Genomic DNA, 4,781 nt, shown 5'->3' with positions numbered 1-4,781 from the left:
AAAGCAAGAAGAAAAAGATGAAGAGGAATAAGAAGGAGGAGGAGAAGATAGTGCTTCCCAATTCATTCTATAAGGCCAATGTTACTCTCATACCAAAATCACAGTAACACATCACAAGAAAATTATAGACTTGTATCTCTTATAAGCATAGACACAAAAATCCTTAACAAATTCTAGAACACTGAATCTAGCAACACGTAAAGTCATATGCCATGACTAACTGTGATTCATCCAAGGAATGGAAGTTTGATTCAACATCTAAAACATTCATCAATATAAATACCATGTTAATGGAATAAAAGGCAAAAAGCCTGATAATCCTGGCAGAGGAGACAGAGAAACCATTTCACGTATTCCAACCCTCTTTCATTAAAAGCATTCAATAATTTAGGACTAAAAATGAACTTCTTTAACCTAATAAAGGGCTTGTATAAAAAACTTGCAGCTAACATCATAGTTATTGGTGAAAGATTGAAAGCTTTCCTTCTAAGACCTGCAGTAAGATAAGAATGTCCACTCTCACTACTGCTATTAAACATTGTACTGGAGGTTCTAGTCAGGGCAATTATGTAAGAAAAAAGTTTTTTTAAGGCACCTAGATTCGAAATGGAAGATTTCTGTTTGCCATATATAGAAATTCTACAGAATTTGTACTCACAACTGTTAGAACTAATAAGTTCAGCAAGGTTTCAGAATATAAGATCAATATACAAATATCAGTTGTAGTTCTATATACTAGCAAAGAAAAATTCAAAATGATATTAGGAAAACAAGTCCATCTACTCTAATAGCATCAAAAATAATAAAATAGGAAAAAATAACAAAAGAAGCGCAGGACTTGGACACTGGAAACTACTAAACATCACTGACAGACATTAAAGATAACCTAAAAGAACAGAAAGACAGCTCATGTCCATCAATCAGGAGACTTAATATTGTTAATACACATATATAATTGTATATATGTGTGTGTATATATATACATACAAGCCTTGTACCTAGGGTGGATGCATTCCTTCTCTTACTTTTGGGAATGCCCTCCTCTGTATGGAGTAGCTGTTCTTTCACTATACTTTCTTAATAAACTTTGTTTTGCTTTGCACTGTGGAAAAAAAAAAATATGGCAATATTCTCCCCAAAAAGCTACAGATTTAACACATCCCTGTGAAAACTCCAGTTACCTTTTTGGAAGAAATTGACAAGCTGTTTCTAAAATTTACATAATTCAAGAGATCCAGAATAGACAACACAATCTTGAAGAAGAGCAAAGTTAAGAGAGCTCACTCTTCCCAATTTCAAAATTTGCTACAAAGCTAGATGAATCAAGACTACGTGATACTGGTACAAGCATAGACATGTAGATAAACAAAATAGAATTGTGATCCCAGAAAAAAAACACATATGTCTATGGCGGAGTTGCAAAAATAATTCAGGGAGATCAATAGAATATAATTGAAAGTCTATAAATAAACCCTTAGATACAACACTTAAACCAAAAACAACTAAAGAAAAAGATAAGTTGGACTCCATCAAAATTAGAATACTTTTGTGTTTTTAAGGACACTATTAAAAACGTGAAAAGATGACCCAAAGAATGAGAGAGAATGTTAGAAATCATATATCTGATAAGGGTCTAGTATCTATTAGTAATTGTGGGTTTTGCCATTAAAAGTAATGACAATTGCTTTTGCTTTTGCATCAACTAACAGAATACGTGAACAACTCATTACTCAATAATAAAAAGATAATTCAGTTTAAAAACGGGTAAAGGATTTGAATAGCCACTTCTCTAAGCCAAAGAAACAAATGGTCAGTAAGCATATGAAAAGTGTTCCATATCATTAGCCTTCAGAACAATGCAAATCAAAACTATAATGAGATGCCACATGATAACTACTAGAATGACTATCATCAAAAAGATGGACAACAAGAAGTTCTGGCAAGGATGTGGAGAAATTAAAATGCTCATACATTGCCGATGGGAATGTAAAATGGTGCAGCCACTTGGAAAACAATTGGCAACTCCTCAAAAAGTTGAACACAGAATTACCATATGACCTAGCAATTCCACTCCTAGGTATATACCCAAAATAAATGAAAACATATGTTCACATAGTTTCAGAGGGATCATGACCCTGCTGACACTTTGAATTCAGACTTCTAGCCTCCTGAAACCGAGAGAATAAATTTCTGTTGTTTTAAGCCCCTCTATTTGTGCTACTTTGATGACAGCCCTGGCAACTAATACAGCGAGGTGATCAAGGGTCTGTGAAAGCCTGTATGAGGAAGGCACTGGAAAGAGAACCACATCCAAATCTTTGTTACTTTCTCAGGTTTTTCAAAGAGTTGCTAAACTTCAAAATACCAAAAGGTCTTTTTTAATGGAAGTCAAATTTTATCAAATGAAATGTGTCCTAAGATTTATCAAGTGCCTTTGCAATATCCATAAAATATCAATAAAGTGCCTTTGCAATATCCATAAAATATCAATGCTCTTTTGTTCATTTAAAATAGCAAAAGAGAATCCTCACTTGCCTCTCCCCACCTTCTTTCTATTATTATTATTATTATTTTTTGAGATGAAGTCTTGCTCTGTCACCCAGGCTGCAGTGCAGGGGCACTATCTTGGCTCACTGCAACCTCCGCCTCCTGGGTTCAAATGATTCTCCTGCCTCAGCCCGCTGAGTAGCTGGGACTATAGGCATGTAGTGCAGTGGTTTAAACTGGACCACTAGTAGCTCCATTTCTCTTTCTGCAGCTGAAGGAGAATGGAAGACTTCTGGGATAACCACAGCTTCGTGTCTGAGTTCATCCTTCTAGGTTTCTCCAGGGATTCCTGAATTAATGCAATCCTCTTCAACATCTTTCTCTTCCTCTACCTCTCTACACTTGTGGGCAATGGGCTCACTGTCATCTTGATCCACCTTGACTCCCACCTCCACACACCCATGTACTTCCTCCTTAGTGCCCTTTCCATGCTGGACATGAGCTACGTTACCACTACTGTGCCCCAGATGTTGGTGCATCTGGTCTGCCAGAAGAAAACTATCTCCTATGTTGGATGTGTGTCCCAGATGTACATCTTCTTGGTTTTGGGAATCACTGAAGGCTGGCTGTTCTCTATCATGGCTTATAATAGATATGTGGCCATCTGCTACCCACTCAGATACAAGGTTATTATGAGTCCATGGCTATCTGGAGCAATGATAGTCTTTTGTGGACTGTGGGGTGTCAGCTGTTCCCTAGTCTATACTGTCTTCACCATGTGCCTGCCCTACTGTGGTCCCAATGAGATCAACCACTTTTTCTGTGAGATTCCTGCTGTTCTGAAGCTAACCTGTGCAGACACATCCCTCAATGACCAAGGAGATTTCATCCTGGGCTTCATCCTTCTCCTGGTACCTCTTTCCTTCATTCTGTCCTCTTATGTCTGCATCTTTGCCACTATCTTGAAAATCCACTCAGCCCAGGGTTGACTCAAGGCCTTCTTCACCTGTGCATCCCACATCACTGTGGTCACCATGTTCTGTGGACCAGCCATGTTTATGTACATGAACCCTGGGGCCAGTGCCTCCCCAGAGAGGGACAAGATACTGGCTCTGTTCTACAGTGTCATCTCTGCCTTTCTCAACCCCATAATCTACAGCCTCAGAAACAAAGATGTGAAGAAGGCTTTCCTCAAAGTAACAGGCTGGGGCAGGGCCCCTGAGTGAGACTACTGGAGCATAGAAGGCTACAACCAGATCTGAAATCACAGGATCTGTGGCCATGTTACCCAGGCAGGAACCATTGACCAATGGTTAAGGCTGATGATATGTAAAGGTAAGTAGCTGGTGTAGACTTGCTGATGGCTCCAGCATCTGGGCTAGCCTCAACCATCAAAAGACCCAAATGTAGACAGAGTGCCAAGTAGAATGTACTTTTGATTCGTTTCCCCAGGGCTCAGCAAAAGGTCCGGCACAAAGCATCGTCAACGTTTGCTGATGGGGTGACTGAGTGTACAAGGATGTGACATATTAAATAAACTCAAGATGGCTGTGATAAGATGGCTCCCAGGACTCCAGATCAGTGACCTTATTTTTATTTCAAATAAAATCATAAACAGATCTAAAGAAACATAGGAGAAAGGAAAAGTGACCCCAGGAATAGGGTTCATGGATTGGCCATTGTCCATATAGCATTTTCCACGGGAATGTGAGTCCCAGGCTGCCTAATCCATCTGGTTGTTGGAGAGGTGAGCTCCTGCGGGGGTGAAGAGATATTTTGAGGGGTCTCTGGGTACACACATAAAACATTACCCAAATCATATCATAGTGATTAAGAGTTTATACTTGGTAGCCAAACCGTTTCCTTATCTGTAAAATTGGGTGATATTAGTAACAGCAAATCATCACCTCATAGGATTGTTGTGAGAAGGTAAAGTTTTTAAAACAGTGCTTGAATCGTTTATATAGACACTGCTTCATATAGATGCTGCTATTCTTCTCATCGTCTACTTCTGTTCCTCAAATCTATAGTTACCAAGAAGATATCTGAGACCATTTCGCCTTAGAGAAAAGGACCATTCTGCTCTTTGAAAAGGGATAACTAGCATTACAAATGAAAACACTGGCATTTGTTTACATTTCAATCTGTTGTGGATTTAGTTAGCTTGGGACTGTCACCAAGAAGCTTATGAATTCAGAATCAGCAAAACCTTAAAAATTCACGACAGTTCCTCCAAGTGCTGCCGGAAAAGGCCCTAATTTCAACCAGTCAGCATGCCCCCAAAGACATCTTCA

General features: G+C 38.9%; 1 pseudogene; it reads left to right on the top strand.

Moving 5' to 3' along the window:
• Window positions 1-2,768: 2,768 nt before the first annotated feature.
• Window positions 2,769-3,713, top strand: LOC105555047 (annotated as a pseudogene).
• The last annotated feature ends 1,068 nt before the right edge of the window (window positions 3,714-4,781 follow it).

This window comes from Mandrillus leucophaeus, unplaced genomic scaffold (assembly GCF_000951045.1).
Source record: "Mandrillus leucophaeus isolate KB7577 unplaced genomic scaffold, Mleu.le_1.0 Scaffold67, whole genome shotgun sequence".
NCBI lineage: Eukaryota > Metazoa > Chordata > Mammalia > Primates > Cercopithecidae > Mandrillus > Mandrillus leucophaeus.
The sequence above is the reverse complement of the archived record's forward strand: the minus strand, read 5'-3'. Positions and strand labels throughout refer to the sequence as shown.